The sequence below is a fragment of the Nycticebus coucang genome, chromosome 10, assembly GCF_027406575.1.
Source record: "Nycticebus coucang isolate mNycCou1 chromosome 10, mNycCou1.pri, whole genome shotgun sequence".
NCBI classification, from domain to species: Eukaryota; Metazoa; Chordata; class Mammalia; order Primates; family Lorisidae; genus Nycticebus; species Nycticebus coucang.
In genome coordinates this window covers 7282533-7304679 of record NC_069789.1, presented here as the reverse complement: position 1 = coordinate 7304679, position 22147 = coordinate 7282533, and the positions used below count along the sequence as shown (strand labels likewise).

At 43.6% G+C, this 22147-nt stretch overlaps 1 protein-coding gene across 4 annotated transcripts in view; it reads left to right on the top strand.

The window, feature by feature from the left end:
• Nucleotides 1-22147, top strand: part of CRACD (capping protein inhibiting regulator of actin dynamics) — a 238238-nt gene that overhangs the window by 159149 nt on the left and 56942 nt on the right. The gene's annotated exons all lie outside the window — the stretch shown is intronic.

Below are 22147 nucleotides of genomic sequence, written 5' to 3'. Positions count from 1 at the left end.
CCCTCTATAACACTTTAGTCCAGCATGGCCTGTGTGCTTTCTGGGTCCATGAACCCTCTGGATGGATTTCTGCTCATTACAACCCAAAGGCTTTGACTACAACAAATATTCCAAGCACAGGTTTATGCATCTTTTTATGTGACCATCAATCAAGGATTTAATTCTTGAAGATCAACTTTATTTTCTGAAATTCTATTTAATTGAGTCTTTCTAAAGTTTTCTATGCTTGCTCAGTTAATATGGAATGGATGAAAGGAACCAAGATAAACTATCCCTTCCAATTCCTCTGCCTCTGATTTCATGGAGAGACTTTCATTGGCCTTGGAAACCAGCATTTCTCTTATTCATTCAGGAAGTTATGAATATGTAACTAGCAACTGCTGTGTCCAGGCATGGTTTATAGGTGCTAGGAACGTAACGATAAATATGGCGTGGACCTTGCCCTCTAGGAGCTTGTGCATTAGCTGGGGAGAATGACAAACAAACTTGTGGCCACAGTATAGTGAATGCTGTTTACATATAACAGCACGTGCCATGGAAACACAGGTGCGGCACCTGATCAGCCTTCCATAGAGCTCTGGGAGACAGTCAAGGAAGGCTTCTTGGAGGAGGTGATACCTGAAATGAGTAGGGGTTGGCCAGAGGAAGAAGCCAGGGAGGGTGTTCTGTGTTCCTGGCCTCGTATGAACAAAACAGGAAGGCGGAAGAGAGTCCAGTTCTTTCCTGCCAAAATGTAAAGTGAGTTTTGTTCCCCTAAATTAATCTCCTGGAATAAAAAGAATGGCCTTTATAGTTAGGTTTTAAAAAATCAGTCATATTACAGGGCACTTTGTGAATTACTTTATTTGGAACCACAAAGTAAACACAGTAGCCTGAAACTAACCCTGTCCCTGAGAGTGTGCGTACGCAGGTCCTGGCCCTGTCCCTGAGAGTGTGCGCACGCAGGTCCTGGCCCTGTCCCTGAGAGTGTGCGCACGCAGGTCCTGGCCCTGTCCCTGAGAGTGTGCGCACGCAGGTCCTGGCCCTGTCCCTGAGAGTGTGCGCGTGCAGGTCCTGGCCCTGTCCCTGAGAGTGTGCGCACGCAGGTCCTGGCCCTGTCCCTGAGAGTGTGCGCACGCAGGTCCTGGCCCTGGCCATGAGAGTGTGCGCACGCAGGTCCTGGCCCTGGCCCTGGCCCTGAGAGTGTGCGCACGCAGGTCCTGGCCCTGGCCCTGAGAGTGTGCGCACGCAGGTCCTAACCCTGTCCCTGAGAGTGTGCGTACGCAGGTCATTCGAAAAGGAGACAAAGCAATCCAATATGGGTTTCGTAAGTATTTGGGGTAGGGGATGACATCACAGTTGGGAATCTTGGATCATCATTGCCAATAAGCCTTTTAAAGATCACTTGAAATACAATTAGTGGTTACATTGTGGAGATCATGAGTATACACCCACAGGATGAACGGAAAAATAAAACTGTCTCTATTTTAAGCAAATGGATATTTGTGGCTAGAGATAAAATTTCCAGTGATAGCATCATATACGGATGGAGAAAAAAATTCCATTTTCAAGATAGTAGAAAGTAACTTCAAGATAGTGAAGCTATTTTCACTTCCTTCTCCTTTTTCAAATCCCCTAAATAATAGAGAACGAGAAACAGACGTGCAGGCTTCGCTCCGCTGATGCTAAGAGACATGCGTAAGTCTCAACTAGGATTTGTGGAGACTGAACAATGGCGTGGATCTGGAGAGAGAGTATGAAGGTCAAGCCCAAGTTCATGCATGGATGAGCACCCAAAGAAGCCCTGAAAAGCCCAGAAATAAAAGACCACAGGAGGGCCAGGCGCTGTAGCTTACACCTATAATCCTAGCTGGGTTGCTTGAGCTCAGGAGTTCAGGACCAGCCTGAATAAGAGCGAGACCCATTTCTCCTAAAAATAGAAAAGCTAGCCAGGTGTTGTGGTGGGTACCTACTATACTATGGTCCTAGCTACTTGGGAGGCTGAGACAAGAGGATCAATTGAGCCCAAGAGTTTGAGGTTGCTGTGAGGTATGACGCCACAATACTCTACCTGGGTTAACAGAGTGAGACTCTGTTTAAAAAAAAATAAAAGTGAAAAGGAAACCACAGGAGATAGGGGCAGTGGGAGGCAAGGGTAGGGATTTCAGGAGGAGATTCGTCCAAGGAGTGCTCGGATCCCAGTCTCCATGGCCGTTCCACACAGTCAGGGACCCAGGCTACCTCTGCCACTGAATAAGACCAGAAGTCCATTCTTTGGAAAAATGCAACCAGAGGACCACACCAGACTCTGAGATACCAGTAACGGGGAGGAAAAGAGTGAGGATCCCTAGGCAAAAACGAGGCGGTAAGTGTGAGTTTGCACACTTAAACAGTGAAGATGAGCCACCTGGCTCAGTGGTGCAGGCTGGAGGCTCTGCCCCTAGAACACGTGGACAGCCGAGAAAAACCTCCAGGTGCTGATACTTGAGAATCCTGAATATGGAGAAGCCCTGATGTCCCCCACTCTGCCTTTCTACTTTTTACTAAAAGAACTCTCCCAAGTGCTGGTAAATAACGTGGCTGCCTGGATGGTCTGTGTATCCCAGGCTCCCTACAGCAAGATGTGATCACTAACTAAACTCTTCCCAGTTTAGTGGCTCAAAGTGTTAGAGCGCCGGCCTCATACGCCAGAGGTGGTGGGTTCAAACCCAGCCCTGCCCCCCCCCCCAAAAAAAGAAAGAAAGAAACATGTTTGTCCTTGCCTTTCTTTTGCTCCCTAGTGCAGTGTTTTTCAACTGCTTTTATCTCATGGCACACTTGAACCTCTAGTTAAATTTTCATGGCAGACTTAGATTATGTTGATCAAAAAAGAATAGACGGCACCCATAGCTCAGTGGTTATGGCCCCAGCCACATACACCGAGGCTGGCAGGTTCGAACTCAGCCAGGGGCAGCTAAAACAACAATGACAACTGCAACAACAACAACAACAAAATAGCTGGGCATTGTGGTGGCCGCCTGTAGTCCCAGCTACTTGGGAGGCTGAGGCAAGAGAATTGCTTAAGCCCAAGAGTTTGAGGTTGCTGTGAGCTGTGACTCCACAGCACTCTACTCAGGGTGACATAGTGAGACTCTGTGTCAAAAAAATAAAAAAGAAAAAGAGAATTTACTTACTGTGCTTTAAAATCCTTTCGAAAATTACTTAATGATCTTTAAAAAAATTGGTGGCACATCTAAGATCTCATAGCATACCACTGGCCCGGAGGATGGAGAATGGACAAGGTACTGGTGAGGCAACCTCAACTCCACGGGCAAGAACAAGGCCTTCAGGAGACGGCAGAGCCACTAACCTGGAAGAGCAGCACCTCTGTGTCCTGCCCCACTCACACTCAACGGTTTACGGAAGGTTAAAAGAGCAAGAAATTAACTCCTAACCTGAGTGAACCACTGTATTTGGGGGCCGCTTTGTTACAGCAACTTAGCCTATAAATTAACTTATACGCTATATTAAAAAGAAAACAAAACACACCAGTTTATATCATGTACTAGCTTCAAATCAGATTTTGTTTTTTGGGTTGGGGGGATGCTCTGTCACCCAGTATAGAGTGCAGTGGTGTCATCGAAGTTCACTGCAACCTCAAATTTCAGGACTCTAACCGTCCTCCTGTCTCAGCCTCCAGAGTAGCTGAAACAACAGTCCCACTCTGTTGCCCTGCTGATTTTTTTTCGCTGTTTGTAGAGATGGGGTCTCACCCTTTCTTAGGCAGGTCTTGAACTCCTAAATTACCTTATTGCTAAAGTTCAGGTAGTATACACCAGGATGGCCTGCAGGAATGCTCCCACCATGCCCTCCCAGAGAGCCATGATCGTAGGTAGGAGCCACCATGGTTGGTCCAAATCAGATTTTCCGTGCTTCATTATTAAATAGGAATTGACAAGCAGAATCACTAGGCTTTTATGAAAGCCCCCAGCATGAAAGGCAGAAACCGGAGTGAAGAAACAGGAAAAGGGAACTCAAAGGAATGAGAAGAAAAGCAAGGAACAGAAGAAAACTTCAAAGAAAATCTAGCTGAATTCTCAGATAAGAGGAGTGCATGCGTGAAAAAAGCGTAGGATGCTGTCAAGAAAGAGCTCTTGCAATTAATCATTTAAGAAGCAGATTGCTCATTAGAAGGATTGGGAGTTGATGTGGGAGAAACTTCCTAGAAAGTAAAATAAAAAGACAAAAGGATTGGCAGTGGCGGCTTGGCGCCTGTAGCACAGTGGTTATGGCCTTGGACACATACACCGAGGCTGGCAGGTTCAATCTGCAGACCCAATGTTTATATAGGTTTTTGATATATATATGTTTTTCTTTATCTTTTTTTTTTTTTTTTTACCTTATTGCTAAAGTTCAGGTAGTATACACCAGGATGGCTATAATGATTTGTAAAATTCACAAATACTGTGTATTCTTTAGTTAATGGTCACTTCTTTTAAACCCTCAATTGCTGTTCTAACCCTTCCTGGGACTTCCACCTCACCTTACAGTCCAGCAACTAAGGAGTTAATTGTTCAAATTCCCCCTCCCCCCAAAATGGGCCTCCAGGACCCTATCCCTATCCTTTGAGTTCCCTTTCCCCGTTTCTTCACTCCCTGTCCTGCTCTCTTTGTTAAAGTTTTGAATATACCCCTCACTCACAGATTATGAAGGCTGAACTCATTTCCCTGGTACTTAGTAACTGTGTCACGATCCTATACTGTCCCTCCCAACGTAATTGAGTTCCTTTTGCTTCAAGCAGTCTTTTTTTTTTTTGAGACAGTCTCACTATGTCACCCTCGGTAGAGTGCCCTGGTTCACAGCAGCCTGAAACTCTTGGGCTTAAGCCATTCTGTTGCCTCAGCCTCCTTATTAGCTGGGACTACAGGCACCTGCCACAAGGCCCAGCTTTTTTTTTTTTTTTTTTTTTGTTGCTGCAGTTGTCATTGTCTAGCTGGCCTGGGCTGGGTTTGAACCCACTAGCCTCCGTGCATGTGGCTGGCGCTGTAACCACTGTGCTACAGTCCCGGAGCCTGCATCAGGCAGTCTTAATTACCCACTGCTCCCTGACTCCCTGCCTTTTCTCACCTTTATTTCTTTGTGCTCATTACTCAGAAAGACTTTTCCTTGATTTCGGAGCATCCCACATTTCATTCATTCCCACATTCATTCATCCCACATTTCAGTTCATTTCCCCTTTTACCAGAAAGCCCTCTTCATCTAGAAATGATCATTCATTCCCTCCTTGAAATAACCACCCCTTCTTAGGGGACGTACCAGTTTCTATATATTAGGGTAGGGGCAGGGAACCTTTTCATGTTGGAAGGCCCCATTAATTTAGCTTTAATCACATAAGACTAAATTCAGGAAACTTCAATTAGATATACTTAAACATGTACATTATTTTATAAAAATCTATATACTTAATTGCAAAAAATGAACACTGTTAATTTTAAAGTTAACCTTTTAAAGACCTTGTTGTGTCTGCTCTTTGTTGGACACCGTTTTAGTATTTGGTTGCAGTAGGGAGGTCTGCAGTTGCACTTGATACTCTAGATGGGTATCAGTCATCTGTGACCTTCAGGGAATCTTGATTGGGTTCGGTGGGAGAATGTGGATTCACAGCAATAAGTGGTTGAAAAGAAAGCAAGCATTTTTCAGGCATATTGCTGAGGCTGTGTTTTCCCATAATTCAATTGGCTCTTTCTTAGCTTCAGACAATGACTTAAATGTCATCTACTGAAAGCTCAGTCAATTCCATCTGTAGTTCTTAGCTGACTTGGTGATATCAACTAGGTAAAACTGAAATGCTAATTTGGGTGTGATGTCATGGCTTGCACAGTCAGCGAACCTTTCATTGAATTCTCCAGTTAATAGGCGTATAACAGCTGTGTATTCTTCGAATGATTGGCATTTATTATCCTGCTCAGCAATGGCCTTTGCTAACTGGGGAAAATGTACATCTGAAATTTCCTCTTGAAGAAGAATTATTTTGAAAAAAGATAGCCTTGTTTGAAATACTTGTGTTTTTGGCCACAGGTCTTACATAGACTTGCAAAGAAATATTCTGGTCATTTTGATTTGACATGTTATCACACAGAAATGCTGCATACCTATAGAAATCTTCAATAATTGACATTGTTGATTCTGTTCTCCATAAAATTTAACTATCTATTCTTGCAGAGACAGAATTTTGGCTAGCACCTGTCCCTGCGATAGCTAATATACTGTAGAATGATATGGCAAATCCTCACTGATTGCTTCATCATTCAACATTAGCATGTTACAAAACTGACGATGCCACATTATATTTGCACAGATGTAGTTAACAATACTTATAACTTACAATAACTAAGAAAATGTGGCGAAGGCTATGTTAACCAATTTGATGAAAATATTTCAAATGGTATATAAAACCAGCACATTGTACCTCATGATTGTACACAGCTATGATTTAATAAAAAAAATACTTATAACTTATTGCAAAGTATCACTTAAAATGGTAGATTTAACACAGAGACTTTTCTGATGCAAGGTACAATGAAAAGAAATGATCTTTTGTGGCAACTTGGATGGAACTGGAAACCATTTTTTTTTTATTGTTGGGGATTCATTTTTCTTTTTTAGGATAAAGTCAGATTTTATTTTATTTTATTTTTTTAATTAATTTATTTTTATTGTTAAATCATAGCTGTGTACATTAGTGCAATCAGGGGGTACAATGTGCGGGTTTCATATACAAGCTGAAATATATTCTCATCAAACTGTTCAATGTAGCCTTCATGGCATGTTCTTAGTTACTGTATGTAGGCATTTGTATTCTGCATGTAGTAAGTTTCACCTGTATTATTGTTGGGGATTCATTGAGGGTACAATAAGCCAGGTTGGAAACCATTTTTCTAAGTGATATATGACAAGAATGGAGAAACAAACACATGTGCTCAATATCAAATTGGAACCAATGGAGCAACTCTTAAGTGCACATATGGAAATAAATCTCAATGATAGATAAATTCACAGCTTTTGGGTACAGTGCACACTATCTTGGGTGACAGTTATGGGCACAGTTATAACTTTGACTCAATTTGCACACTGTTTTTGTACTAATTGCAAATATTGTAAATATGTTTACATATTTATGTAAACAAAATATGGGCAGTCTCTAAAATCATGAAATTTTAAAAAATCATATGAAAATATAAACAAATGAGAGCATCTGGATCTGTTAATATTCTTTTTTAATCTCTGTGATAAACCCTTCATGTTCTCCTGTCATGGAAGGTGCATCATCTATACATACACTCCCTAAATTTACCAAATTCAGTTTAACTTCATGACATTTATCTTGAAAGTTGTTGAAGTATCTATTCCTTGTATTTGTTCTCAAGAGTGTCCAAAGTGAGCAATTCTTCATAGCAAAGACAATCTGTTATGACCCGAAGGAATTATAAAACCTGCACCATCAGCATATCAGTTGATTCATCCAAAGCAATCAAATACTTTGATTTGTATTTTCTTTTTTTTCCATAAAAATACAAATTAGGGTGAAATGTATTTGCAAATATGCTGCAATAGATACAAACCCAAGCCATGTGGTTCCCATAACAATTCCCAGCACATTTTGCAAACTCAAGTAGGGGGAGAAGGGAACCCCCTTTCGTTGAGGCCCTGTCAGTGGGGTAGGCATGGAGTTTGCCATTTCAGTTCATTAACTTTTATCCCATAATGCTTTAAGAAACAGGCATTATTCTTCTTTTAGAGATGAGGCAGGCAGCTAAGATTCAGAGGGGTAATGTAACTTACTCAAGGTCACATAGCCACTTAGCAGCTGAGTCAAATATAAATCAAGATTTGTCTAAGTCAATAGCCAATGCAGCATGCTGTCTTCAAACTTAAACCAAACACACACTCTCTCTTTAGGTGTGCCCTCCTTTATCCCAAAGGTAAGCTCTTCATCTAGCAACTTCAAATGTGTGGAAGTGAGTATGGAGTTGCACAGATTTATTCAAACTGCCTCCTGACAAAAGGCATTAAGTCATTCAACAATGGTTCCTGAGTGTCTTCAATGTATCAGGTGCTGGTTCATGAAGCTGAAGAGCTACAGTCTTGCCCTAAAGAGGTTCTAAGTCCAGCAGGGAAGAGTAAGAGGAATTTGAAGGCAATACCGGGCATACAATAGATCTGAGCTAAAATGCAGGTAGGCCCTAAAGACAGGAAACTAAAGACAAGGAAACTTGAGGCAGTTAAAGAAGGCTTCTTGGGGGCAGCGCCTGTGGCTCAAGCAGCAGGGTGCCGGTCCCATATGCTGGAGGTAGCGGGTTCAAACCCAGCCCCGGCCAAAAAAAAAGCCACAAAAAAAAAAAAAAAGAAGGCTTCTTGGCCATAGGGGTTCATACCTATAATCCTAGCATACGTAGGACAAGGCAGGAGGACCGCTTGAGCTCATGAATTCAAGACCAGCCTGAGTAGAAGTGAGACTCCTCTCTGCTAAAAATAGAAAAACTAGCCAGGCGATGTGGCAGGTGCCTGTAGTCTCAGCTACTTGGCAGGCTGAGACAGGAGGATTGCTCAAGCCCAAGAGTTTGAGGTTGCTGTAAACTATGACGCCACTGCACTCTACCAAGGGCAACAGAGTGCAACTCTAACAACAACAATGTATAAAAAGAGCCAGACCAAGAGCATCTTTGCTTGATAAATGTGTGTTGCAAGAATGAGTGAGTGGGTGGATGGACGGATGGATGAACAGACAGAGAAACCAAGCAGGTGAGTCCTGGGATGAATGAAGTCATGCTGCAGTGCCCAGTCCCTAGTGTGCTCGACACAAGAAAGGGGGTGGGGGGGACGGACGTAGCGTCGAAAGCCAAGATTCTTCAGCCTCACTTCCATCTGAACGCGTGTTGAACCAGCCCTCTGGACGGGAGGGGGCCGCTGGGGGGCGACCAAGAGCCCATCCGTTTTCCCTTTAAGGCCAGGCGGAAGGCTGGAGAATGAAGTGTCTTTGTGTCGGCGGGATAGAAACAGGTTTGCCCCTTTAAGAGGGCGGAGTCGCCGGAGTGGCGGCGGCTTCGAACGCAGTCTGGGGCTTTGCTGTAGCCTCCAGACGACCCTTCTTGGATCCCCGCTGGGGTCGCAGAAAAGCCTCCCTTGACCTTGTTCCTGGAGCACCGTTGCCTGGAGTCCAACCCTAACACCAGGGCCAAGTCCGAGGCCCTGGCGACTCCGGTCCGTCGGGCCAACTTACCGGCCGGAACCTACCCGCCGTTGCCATGGTAATGCCGCGCTCACCGCGGGGACCCGTGGGGCCGCCGGGTACCGGAGCCTGCGGGAGGACTCGGGGTTCCAGCCTCTCACTGGCGCGAGCAGCAGGGCCGGGGCCTGGGTGGGAGCTCGGTGGAGCCAGGAAACCTGGGCTTTAGTCAAGGTTGGTCATGGACGCGCCGGAGACACGGGGAAAGCATTCTCTAACCCCGGTTTCCCTCTTGTTCTGTATTTTCTTTTTGAAATATTATGTGAAGTCGTTCTGTTAAATTGGTGGCTAATTCATGCTGCCGATCACTTATGGTTCTCCCTGAAAGAGGTATTTGTTTGTACTTTGAAATGTTATCAAGGTCTGAGCATCCTACAGTGTCCACAATACATTCTTTTAACAGTTTCTGCACCACTGAATGGCTTCCCTTTTCCCCCAAGTATATGAGTTGCTTCAATGACACCATTTTTTTAATTGCTGCTTGAAAGAATCATCTTTGCTTTTGCTCTTCATCTTTTAATTTCTGCAATACGACTTCTCATGCCTTTCCCTCTAATTTAAAGTATTTCTGGCCCTTATGAGTATCATGATACTGGTGAGCAATGAATTTCTTCAGTATTGATAGTGCAGTATCACAAAGCAAGCAAATTATCTTATCTTTAGCAGAAACAAGATAATACTGCAATTCTCAGTCCTCGTTTAAAACATCTGTTTTCTTCCTTCAGCGTTCTCTTTGACATGATGGGTCATTAAACACATAGAATTAAAAATATTGTCAAGTTATGCAGCTATTCAGAAATTCCACTTGGAACAGAAACACAGTGTACCATTGTCAAAAGCTGATAACAGACTGGAGTCCTAGAACCCAGAAACTCTCTCCAACCAGCCCTCTGCGCTGGTGGTGCCAGTCAGGCAGGCGAGGTTCAAATTAAATCATAAGCATAGCAACCACCAATTTAGCCTTTATGGCTTACTAATGTTCTAATTGTGTTGGTCAATCTGGGAGGATGATTTTGTTGAAACTTATTTTGTTCTTTGGCATTTTAAATACATTCATTTAAAAAATAAAAATATAAAAGACAAAAAATGTGTTAATAAAAATAAAAGGATTTGTTCTGTAAAATTTGGATTCAGTTAAAGGCTACATATGGCTTTATGGTCGGTCGCAGGTTCCCATCTCTGTACTAGATATATTAGTATTTTTTATAAAATATTTCTCATAGTGGATAGGCAGTAAATAATTGTTGAGTGTATGCAAATAATGAAGCTAAATTAAATTACTCTCAACCCATTATTATTGTTACATAGTTGCTAGTAATTATAGGATAAGCTCAGACTTTCTGAAACTCTCCAGGGCTCCAATGCCTATTTTATATTTCATCAATGCCAAAAAAACGAAATAAAACAACCACCAAAGCCAAACAAATGCAAAAATATTTACTGATTAGTCTGAACTAAAGCTTTTGGTACTTCCGGTTGTGGTTTGGTCATCTCTCTTTAACGTAGAGTGACAGCAGTCATTTTCCATTTTCTTCACTGATTTTAATTTAATGAATCTTCCAGAAATGCTAGACCTGACTTTTTCTAAGGACTATTGTACTGTTTGCTTCACTTAAATGAAGCTTCTATTGTAACCCTGGTGGCCGGAATGAGTCATTGCTTTGGCTGAGATGAAGTGTTTTTTGAAGTCAGATATAAGAGCAGAGCACGGAAGGGTACCCTGGTACCTGTAACATCTCTGTTTTTAATTTCAGATTAATACAAAGGCACAAACCATTAGGTTACAGTGTTAGCATTTGTTGGGTAAGGTCCGTGTTGTAGCTGTGCCCAGGAGGTGTGCCATACACTCTTACATGTGCCCATTAGGTGGGGGCACACCAGTTCCCTCCTCCTCCTTCCTCTCCCTTCCTCCCTCCCTCCTACTCAATTAAATTGAGTTTTTCTCTTGTGTGGGCATGAATTAGTTCATCTCCTGGCTTCACATTAGTATTGAATACATTGGACACTTGCTTTTCCATTCTTGTGACATGTTACTAAAGAAAAGGTTCTCCACCTCCATCCAGGTTAATACAAAAAATGTAAAGTCTCCACTTTTTATACATACCACAGTTTATTAATCCTTTCATGGGTTTATGGGCACTTGGATGATTCCATGTCTTCGTGATTGTAAATTGAGCTGCAAAAATAATCTAGTGCAAATGTCCTTATGATAAAATGATTTTTTTTTTCTTCTGGGTATTGTAATATCTCCTAACACTCCTATTGCCCTTTTATACAAATGAAATAACAATCAGACTTCTACTGTTTGGTTAAAGAGGCAAATAATTTGCACTCAAGGTCAATGGTATATATAAACAGATTTTATTTTCCTAGGAAACATCTAATGGCTCCCCCTCCAATTTTAAATGAGATTCAGGGAAAACATGGGCTATCCTATGTCCTATGCCTTGGTGTATTTTTCCAGGAAGCAACGTCTCGCAGTTTCCCTGGGTAGATACTGATGGAGAGGCAGAAGGCGGGAGGCATTGGCCAAGGCCTGCAGGGTACATGGGCTGTGATTTCCAGCCTAGCCTGCAGCCTGAGCACTCAGCTGGATCTCATGCTCTGCAGTTAAGTTCTCGGTACTTCTTTATTTTGTCAGATATGGGGGATAGGAAACTTCTTGAGATACCATTTTTCTATCCTCCGAAACTAAAAAATGCTGAAGGGAACTAAAGTATCTCATCTCTTTCCTCTCACCTCCCTTTCTCCTTGAAATCTTTTAATGAAAAGGTCATATATGTAAATGAAGTTAGTTGACACGTGTTGGAGCTTCGGGGTCCGGAGAGAGCAGGCACAGTGACATGGAGGGCAGTTACTGCTTCACGTTTCTCAGAGTAACTGTCGGGCAGAATCCTGGGCTGGATATCCGTTTTCTCCTTACTGGAATTAGAATTATGTCAGGAGCCAACCCAACGGTACCCGTACCAAACCGGAGTCATTCTGGGGGAGTTTTCACCCCCCTGAGCTCCTCATGTGGCACCTGCATACTCCCACAGGGCGGTGTCTGGACTGGGATCATTTACCCGAGGGAACAATCTCCTGTGTTTGATTGCAAACTTTAGGCTTCAGTCAGCCCAAAAGGTAAGTGGGAAGAAAAGGGCCTGAACTTGCCCTCTGCAATTGGGCAGGTGGGGTGGGGGGACCGGGCACTCGTGGCTACCCTAGTGACATCAGAGTCTGGCTCCCAGCTTCCTGCCCCTGGGGCAAGTGGTTTTCTACAACAGTGTACCCTATACTGCTGGTGGTGACTAGGTGCTAGTATCAGTACTAGTGCTGGTGTACGTAAGTACCAGTACTACGTACTCCAAAAAGTTGGAGTACATTCCTCGTTGGCCCTCTGTAAGTCATTCTCTCCTACCTGCATTTTAATATGCTTTGTTGCATTATCACCAGTGCAGGGAGTCACATACAGTCCACTCTTTGTGCTCTGTGGCCACCTCTGTCATGGGGGTTGTGGGAGGAGCAAGGCCCACACCACTGTGGCAGGAGGCCCTTAGCTCGTCAGCCGAGAGCTGGGGCCTGGGTGTCCACAGTGTCATTGAAAGCCCTTGAACGTCTCTTGCTCCATCAGTCTATACGGAGAAGCATCATTCTGATTGTCCTCTCTGGCCCTGGCTTTATTTTCTGTGTTAGGAGCAACTGATGATATATTACCTAGTTTCCAGCTGTGTGATCTGGCAGTTTGTTGAGTGACAGCTGATGGTAACTCGGAATCTAAAGAAAAGTCCATTTTGGCGTTCAGAGTATGTACAGGATCTTTCCTTTCCTCTCTCACTGTTGTCGGCAACTTTCCCATTAACAGGCAGGAGAGGAAAGAGATTCCTCCTGTGAAGCCTGGGAGGGGATTTTATATGAGAAGACTTATACAGCATGCCACAGTATTCATCAAGATAACCAATACGGCAGAGTGGTCGCTGCAAGGCTGAGGATTCTGTTTGGCACCTCTGAGAAAATGAATAAACCATCAAAAAAAAGAAAATGAATAAACCATCACATCAGCTCCAGAGTGTAGGGCCGTGGGGTCCCATTAGAGACAATTTAGTTTGTTATCCTCGTACAGGCTCCTTACAGACAAACCAGGAAGCTTATTTGTTTCCCACAGAGGGTTCAGGAGCATTGCAAAGGATGGCCTGGTGTAGTTTGTTTCTAAGAACTTTCATTCAAGTGATCCAGAAATATTTCTGCAAATTACTCCTGTCCTGGGTCACAGCTTATGTCTTACTGAGACAAAAATGTACAGTTGAGGGACTCAGCGTTGATTATATGTGGAGGACTCTGTTTTAAACTTTAACCGTTTAATCTGCTCACTGAGCCCAGCTGGAGTGTATTTATTCAGTGCTGACTTAGTTCCTACCATAATTAGGTGGGTCATTACAGGGTTCAAGGAAACAGAGTACAAACCGTGCTCTGTTGAGGCTTGCAGTCTGCTTGGAGAGAGAACAAGCAGAGACTTAAAAAAAAATATGTGATGCAATTAAGAGAACACATTATTATTATTATTTTTGAGACAGTTTTACTGTGTTGCCCTCGGTAGAGTGCCGCGGCGTCACAGCTCACAGCAACCTCAAACTCTTGAGTGTAAGTGATTCTTTTGCCTCAGCCTCCCAAGTAGCTGGGATTACAGGCGCCCGCCACAGTGCTCGGCTATTTTTGGGTTGCAGTTGTCGTTGTTTAGCTGGTCCGGGCTGGGCTTGAACCCTATTCACTGAGCTATGGGCACCAAGCCAAGACAACACATTATTTAAAGACATTATATTTTACCAAAATACCAGCCGCCTACCTTTGCAGTTATCTTTCAGAGGCTTCCAGAGTTTCCCATCTCCACGAAGACCTTTTGGATCATTTTGAAGGGAGGAGGGTACTTTTCTGGTTATATCTATTTGCGTTTTACCCAGTGGCCTTGTAATATACTTGCAGAGTTTCTGGCTCTCCTAGAAAAAAGGAAAGTGCTTTGTCTCATGGTTCTTTGAATTCTAATATTATTTATTTATTATTGATTTATTTTTTAGAGACATAGTCTCATTTTGTCGCTGTCGGTAGAGTGTCTTGGCATCACAGCTCACAGCAACCTCAAACTCTTGGGCTCAAGCGATCCTCTTGCCTCAGGCTCCCGAGTTGCTTGGACTACAGGTGCCCACCACAACACCCGGCTATTTTTAGAGATAGGGGTCTCGCTCTGGCTCAGGATGATCTCTGGCCTGTGAGCTCAGGCATCTACCCACTCGGCCTCCTAGAGTGCTAGGATTAGAGGTGTGAGCCACCATGCCCAGCTGAACTCTAATTTTAAATTGTATGTGTGTGCCTGTAGCACAGTGGTTACAGTGCCAGCCACATACACCCAGGGTGGCTGTTCAAACCCGGCTGGGCCAGGTAAACTACAATGACAACTGCAATAAAAAAAAATAGCTGGAGGTTGTGGTGGGCACCTGTAGCCTCAGCTACTTGCGAGGCTGAGGGAAGAGAATCGCTTAAGCCCAAGAGTTTGAGGTTGCTGTGAGCTGTGATGCCATAGCACTCTACCGAGGACAACATACTGAGACTCTGTCTCAAAAAAAAAAAAAAAAAGAAAATTGTATGTGTTTGTAGACATCTTGAAGGAGGGTCAGTATTATCTTCTCTCTGTCCAGAATACTATCACTTACCAGTGAAATTTAATATGTCCTGGGATTGGGGTGAAACAGGATAAAAAAAGCCTAATTTACATCTTACAAGTAAATTTGAATTACCTGAAAACTATCTAAAAGTCTTTTACTTTCCTCCTCATTATATATTCCCTAAATTTCTTTTTCCTATTTTAATTTCGTATCCTACCCCTTTTCTATCTTTTCCTCTTACTTATATCTCTTTTCTCTTTTTTTGTAACAGCCAAGAAATGTGTATTAAACAGATTCCTTAGCCCTAGCTAGCACTATAGCAGCTAATTTTTGTTGTTGTTGCAGTTTTTGGTCGGGGCCGGGTTTGAACCCATCACCTCTGGCATATGGGGCCGGCACCCTACTCTTTGAGCCACAGGCACCACCCAGCTAATATTTTCTGAGTGCTTATTTACATGCTGGACATTCTGCTAGATGCCTATATGCAGTATCTGATTTAATCTTTGCAAGGCAATAGCTGTGTATCATTATTATTCTTGTTTTACATACAAGAGAACCGAAACCTTTAAAAGGTTATGGAACTTACCCGGAGTTTCATAGCTAGTAAGAGGATTGAGACTCAAACCCAACTCACATGTCTGTCTCCAGAGCTTGCAGAGTACCTGATGTGATCGTGTCTCCAGGACACACTCTGGGGTGCTGCAGAATGGTTAAGAGCGTGGCGTTTGGGGTTGGCCAGACTTGGTTTGAATCTCACCCCTGCTGGTGATTTACTGTGTAATATCAGGCAAATTATTTCACCTCATTTTGAGCCTCTGCTTCCTCATCTATGACATGGGGAAAACAATACCTCCAAGACTTGGTTGTGAGACATTACACTTAAAATAGAAAGCCTGGCATGTGACTAAAGTTGAATAGAGTTGACTAGTGTTACTACATAATGAGAAAAACAGCATTTGCTCCCTCTGCAACCAAGTTCACGTACTTGTAAACATATTTTGAAATATGTTTAACTGTCCTCGGTATCCATTCGGAATGTTTCTCTAATGAATGTCTCTAAAGATTTCTTGAATCCATTCCTGTCTGTATGCTGTGCCACTTCTGGGAGTTAATGACAAGTTCTATAGTTTCCCACCTAACGTGCAAAGGAGCATGGTACCATGCATCCACTGACTGGTTCTCAAATAGTCTCCTTCCACCTTTCACCTAATACTTGGGTGCTACTCAGATACTGTGTTGTGTTTGTTTGTTTTGTGAGACAGAGTCTCACTGTGTCACCCTTAGTAGAGTGCTGTGGCATCATAGCTCACAGCAACCCCCAACTCTTGGGCTCAAGTGATTCTCTCTCTCTTTTTTTTTTTTTTTATTAAATCATAGCTGTGTACATTAATGCAATCATGGGGTGCAATGTGCTGGTTTTATACATAATTTGAAATGTTTTCATCAAACTGGTTAACATAGCCTTCACAGCATTTTCTTAGTTACTGTGTTAAGACATTTATATTCTACACTTAGTAAATTTCACATGTACCCTTGTAAGATGCACCATAGGTGTGGTCCCACCAATTATTCTCCCTCCACCCATCCTCCCCCCTCACCTCCCATCCCTCTCCCCTTTGCTCATATTCTTCGGCTATAATTGGGTTATAGCTTTCATAAGAAAGCTATAAATTGGTTTCATAGTAAGACTGAGTACATTGGATACTGCTGCAGCCTCCCAAGTTGCTGAGACTATAGGTGCCTGCGACAACACGCAGCTATCGTTAGAGATTAGGGGTCTTGCTCTTGCTCAGGCTGGTCTCAAACTCCTGAGCTCAGGCAATCCTCCTGTCTCAGCCTCCCAGGATGCTGGGATTACAGATGTGAGCCACCGTGCCCGGACTGCATAGATGCTTTGGATTTTGAGCAGCTGCCTGGTCAGGTGCCTGGACGTCAGGCTCCAAGTTTGGAGCCTGGTTTCTTTACTCACTTGGCATCTAACGGTCCTCAGCCAGCTTAACTTCTCTAGTCTAATACAGAAATCAAGTGGTGGCTTCACCGTAACTCTTGATTCTTACAATTGCTATTTGAAAGGCACTCAAAAATATCAAGTGGTGCAGTTCAGTCGAAATGTATCTGGTGTGTGCAGATTTGATTTCCTTTAACCCAGACAGGAATTTTATATCAGGGGTAAAGCATATGCAAAAAGCGTGATATCCCCCTTAAAGTTATGCCCCAGATTATGAATTCTGGGGTTACTCTCAAAACCAAACTCAGCAGCCACTAAGGTTGAACGAAGCCCAGTAAAGCTTTCTTCTTTTCTGAATAAGGCAGTGGAAGATTGTGCTCAACTCCGATAGAGTTTTGGTACTTGAGAAGCAAAATGATCAAAGCCAAAGCCCACACCTGTGGCCACATGGGGGCTTCCCCATGATGAGCTAACCAAGGAACAGAAACTCAGGCCCGGTTTACAGTTGGTTCTGCACATGAGATGGCGCTGGCACTACCCAAAAGCTGTAAGGTGGTGGCCTAATTCTGAAATGCCCGGAAGGACAGTGGTGAAGGAAGATCCCCCAGGGGCCAGTGCATCTGGTTGCTCATTTTATTTGGAAGGAGCAATGGCCAGCAGTGTGAGTCTGTATGGATTCGTAGGCCAGATTGTCGGGGATGATGGGTGACGAGGATGGCTGGGGAAGTGTATGTGGATAGACCTCTGTGAATAGGCAAAGAATATCTAGGTATTTGAATACTCACCAAGGACTTCCTGGCTGTTCCCGTTCTATATCAGTATCCAATATATGCCACTGTTCCTGCCATTGCCGGGGTTCACGGGTCCAGGAATCAAGGGGTGGAGGTGGGAGTGGCTCCTTCACCACTACAACTAGTGACCTGCTAGGAAAATTTTTGTTTCCCAGCCTTAGAGTGTGCTTATCTAGAGATATTAGCCAAGAGAGGATGCTGCCACCAAGAGACACAACAGGGATGGCCTTAAACTGGAAGTTGAGGCTGTGACCTAGCCCCTGTGGGCTCCTTGTTCTTCTCCGTCAGCAGGCAAAGAAAGGGGTTTCTGTCCTGGCTGGGGAGATAGGTCCTGATTACCAAGGGAGAACTGGGCTGCTCCCACATAAGGCAGGTAAGGAAGAGCGTGCCTGGGAAACAGAAGATCCTTTTGGACATTTTTTTGGATGTCCCTGTCCTGTGATCAAAGGCAATGGGCAACCACAGCAACCCAGGGGAGGCCAGCTAATGGCCCAGATTTCCCAGGAATGAGGGTTGGTTATTCTGCCAACCAAACAACCACAACCAGCTCAGGAACATAGAATGGTTAGTGGAAGGAGTGAGTTTTAAAGCCCAGTATGACCATGTGACCTGTTGCAGCAACAAGAACTCTTCATAGTTTTGAATATTTCTTCCTTATTTTGTTATGAAGATGTTTGTATATATATTAACTGAATATTTTTGTTGGCTGCTTCTCCTGTCCCCGTATCATCGAGCATAAGATATGACAGTAATAGTTACCTTTGTATCTCAGCGTTTAAGTTACGGGACATCCAAGGGGACGTGGGAGTATTACCCAAGGACTTCCCCTTCTCTTCCGGAGAATGGGTTAGTGTGTTTTCCGGTGTAGGTGGGATAATTCTATCACATTAGCAAAAGTGTGACTTCTTTGGGATTGACTTTAGTTGGGGGTCAAATATAGTTTTAAGGACACATGGATGGGTGCCAAGTTGACAAAGGGTGGAGTGAGATGAACTTTTGGCTGTGTCAACTTGGCTAGGCCCTAGTTCCCAGTTATTTAGTCCAACTCTAATGTGGTTTAATTGCACTGCTGCTGTGAAGGTATTTTATAGATGCAATAAACTAGAGTTGACTCTAAGTAAGGTAGATTATTCAAGATAATCTATATGTGAGCCTGGTTAGATAAATTGAAAGGTTTTAAAAGCAGGGTGGAGGCTTTGCTGAGAGACGAAATTCCACCAGTGGCAGCAGCTTCAGTCCATGCCTGTGAATTCTAGCCTGTTCTTTCTACTTGCCTTACAGATTTCAATCTTGCTTAGCCAGCCCCCACCTGGTGTGAGCCAGTTCCTTGCGCTGTACTATATATAACAAACATTGTGTGTATGTCCCCAAAAATGTATACACATTTTAAGAGATTTATTTATGTATGTGTATTAGTTTTTGACATTGAACTGAAGGTACCATTATTGGTCAAGTGTACTTGGATTATGCTACGCACATCCATTTTACCTACAATTCATATGTATTTTGGAAATGACTGATTTTACTTCCAGGAAGATCGCATAAAGGCAGGGCATGGTGGCTCACAGCCTCTGGAAGGCCGAGGTGGGTGGATTGGTAGAGGAGTTCAAGACCAGCCTGAGCAAGAGTGAGACCCTGTGTCTACTAAAAATAGAGAAACATTAACTTGAAATAAACTATGCAGTATTAAAAAAAAAATGGAGACTTTACCTCTTTTATGTTTACATGGATGGAGCTGGAAAATATTCTTAGTAAAGTATCTCAGGAATGGAAAAAAAATCCAATGTACTCAGTACTACTGTGAAACCAATTTATAATCACTCACACTTGCATATGAAAAATGAAACACAACTATAGCCTAGGATGAAGGAAGGAAGGGGAGGGAAAGGGAGGGGAATGGAGGGATAGAGGGAGGGTTAGTAGGGGGACCACCCCTGTGGAGCATATTGCAAGTACAAGTTGGATCTATCAGGTGTAGAACACAAATGTCTTAACGCTGTAATTGGGTAAATGAGGTGAAGGCTATGTTGATTAGTAGGAGTAAGCACTCCAATGTGTACAAATAATCAACACATTGTATTGTGTATAAATGTATTCGTGATCTATGTACAAATGACTTGATAAAAAAATATTAACATGCTAGCATCTTGGAAAAAAATAAAAAATATAAACAGCTAGTCACAGGGGTGGGCGCTGTAGTCCCAGCTTCCTGGGAAACTGAGGCAAGAGGATCACTTGAGCCCAAGAATTTGAGGTTGCTGTGAGCTATGATGATGCCATAGCACTCAACCCAGGGTGACAGAGTGAGATTCTGTCTCAAAAAAAAAAGAAACCATTGCTTTAAATGTGTATACATATTTTTGGCACCACCGGTCTGTATAAGAAATATCTGTGTGTCTCTCTCCTGCTGGTTCTGCTCCTCTGACTGAAGCCCCTGTAATGTTCTTGAAGGTTTTGTTTCACTCATCCTTGCTGCCAGCCCGGCTGAGCACCGACCCTGCAGGTGTTGGGTGATTTGGCGTGTCCAGCCTTATTAGAGGTGTCCTTTGCCGAGGTCTTTTGCTACTGCATTAAATATGCAAGGCCGGGCAGCAAGTGCTCCCCTGCTGGTATTTTCTACTCAGAGTCACTCGCTGATTCTCAGCACCCTCTGAAATTCAAGTGGCAGAAGCTGGCAGTGAAGGGAACCAGCACCCACACATCTTCCCATACGTGGGAGAGATGTGGTCAAACAGGGAGGTGTCACATTAAAACTCATCACTGCCTCTGTAAAAGGGGGTCTGACAAAACAGCAGAAAACTCAGAAATTGATACGGATTATAAAGATGGGAGGAAGATCAGGAAACAGCCATAGAGTTGTTATTTTAATTACTAGGTCCTTGCCCAACCCAGGTAGGGACAAGCCTATTTCAGGAAATGCTGTCAGCTGTGCTATAAAGTAACATGTGTGCTGCTGAAGATCTGTGTACGCTGCAAAATCATGAAATGAAAACCACAGGGCTTATGGGAAAGCAGGAATGTACCCCCCAAAGCCATCAGAGATATATTAAAAACGGACAGGAATGTAATAGATAATGCGGCATGGTTTTACACCTGTCAAACGGTTAAGAAATACAGAACATTGAATAAATTTAGCACTTTACCTTAAAAACATCCTGGAGTTGGCCTGTGGACAGGGGCATCAGGAGAGTAGCCACATGTGCCCTGTTGTGAGGTAGAGGAAGGAGGGTCTTCTGAAATTCAGCAGAAACCTGTAACCCACTTGTGCAGGCTCGTCCTATGACGTGAGCAGCAAACAGGTATCCAGAAGAGAATTGGGGTTACGCCTCTGTGTGTTTTGTCTTTATATAGCAGAAAATGGCACCTGATTTCTGCTGTATAAAGATTGTACACATCTTTACAAAACGTATCAATTTTTAATTTTTCCACTGCTTTGTCAGACCCCCTTTTACATGTTTCACAGTTTACAGGAGAAAACAATGTTTAGAAAGTAACAGAGGCAGCAAGGAGTTTGGCCACATCTCTCCCACAGACGGGAGGATGTGTGGGTGCTGGTTCCCTTCACTGCCAGCTTCCCATGTTTCTGGTGGATGAGACAGCAGTTATCAATCATTTGGACCAAATGTGCATTTTCAGAATGAGTCTGATGGAAGACAGACTGTACAGCTTGGAGAGATGACCGGCCCTTATCTGTACTTTGAAGATCCCTAAAGTTCTTTCTAAGTTTAGCACAAATTCGTTTGTTGGCACAGCTTAGCAGGAGTATTGATGTTTTCCCCCAGATACGCCATTTGATTACAAAGTACTGTCACGGACTCAGTAAGGATATGAATATACCTTCATAGAATTTGAAAAATTCAGATTTCTGAAACACATCTGGCCCTCGGGGAGTAGGGAATGGTAGTCGAGCCTCTGCTTGGTGTCACGCATCATTTGCAGGTGCAAATGAGGCATGGCCCTTGGGATTCCGGGGAACTGGAGGTCTGGGGGGGCTGCCTCGGGCTTTGCAGCCCTGTATTAGATGTCTGTACGATGCACAAGCAGAGAACAGAGGAGGGAGTCATTTACTTAGCCGGCTTTCTAGGGAATGTGACACCTGCACTGTGTCCGGGTGGAGTGATTAGAAGTTTACTGGGCAAAGGGGAAAGGCATTCCAGGTGAAGGATGTGTGTAAATGTGCAAAGGCAGATTTGCAAAACAGCAGATCTAGGGTGACAACTATTAACACAACATGGTGTTTTGGTTTGCTACGACAGACCTGGTGGCTTAAACAACACAAAGTTATTGCCTCATGGTTCTGGAGGCAGAAGTCCAAGATCAAGGTGCAAACAGCACTGTTCTTCTGAGACCTTCTGCTTGGCTTGTAGATGGCCATCTGCTCCTGTGTCCTTGTGGTCTTCTGTCTCCGTGTGGCTGTGACTCCATCGCCTCCTCTTAGTAGGGCATCTGTCATATTGGATTGGGGCCCACCTTGATGACCTTTTGTAACCTTAGCTACCTTTTAAAGACCCTATCTCCAAATAGTCTC